This window comes from Triticum dicoccoides, chromosome 7A (assembly GCF_002162155.2).
Source record: "Triticum dicoccoides isolate Atlit2015 ecotype Zavitan chromosome 7A, WEW_v2.0, whole genome shotgun sequence".
NCBI lineage: Eukaryota > Viridiplantae > Streptophyta > Magnoliopsida > Poales > Poaceae > Triticum > Triticum dicoccoides.
In genome coordinates this window covers 678,454,098-678,454,637 of record NC_041392.1, presented here as the reverse complement: position 1 = coordinate 678,454,637, position 540 = coordinate 678,454,098, and the positions used below count along the sequence as shown (strand labels likewise).

Sequence of the window (540 nt, the reverse complement as noted above, 5' to 3'; positions counted from 1 at the left end):
TATATATATATATATATATATATATATATATATATATATATATATATATATATATATATATATAGGGTCGCGCTATTCGTCACCTTGGGTGAGGAATAGTTATTCTTCACCCCCTCTCTATTTTGAGATCATACACCATATTTTTGGTTTTTGGTTACCCGAACCAAAATTTTCGGGTAATTTGGGTTAGGGTATTTTTTGGCAGAAAGAAATCTGGTTCTCATTTTAAACTTACCGAAATACCCGTAAACCGAATCATCCGAACCGATATAATTGAATTACCCGAATGCCCCGGGTGACGTGTCCCAGACGGAGTCATACTCGTGGGATATGTAGTTTAGGTACCCGCCCATGTCGTCCACCCTGTCGTCCTCCCTGAAGAATTCCGTCCCATCGTTCTTGCCCCCCTTCTCTCCGCTGCCACTCGCCATGCAGGCGAGCCGGGGCCACAGCTAGGAATAAGCAGAGGGAGGACTGATAGAGAGAGAAGAGTTGCGTGGAACTATTCGTACATATGAAAAAAACCAGGTCTTTTGCTAC

The 540-nt window shown here is 42.2% G+C and overlaps 1 long non-coding RNA gene across 1 annotated transcript in view; it reads right to left on the bottom strand.

Moving 5' to 3' along the window:
- The window catches only part of LOC119327391, a 3,184-nt gene that overhangs the window by 1,025 nt on the left and 1,619 nt on the right, over positions 1 to 540 (bottom strand). The gene's annotated exons all lie outside the window — the stretch shown is intronic.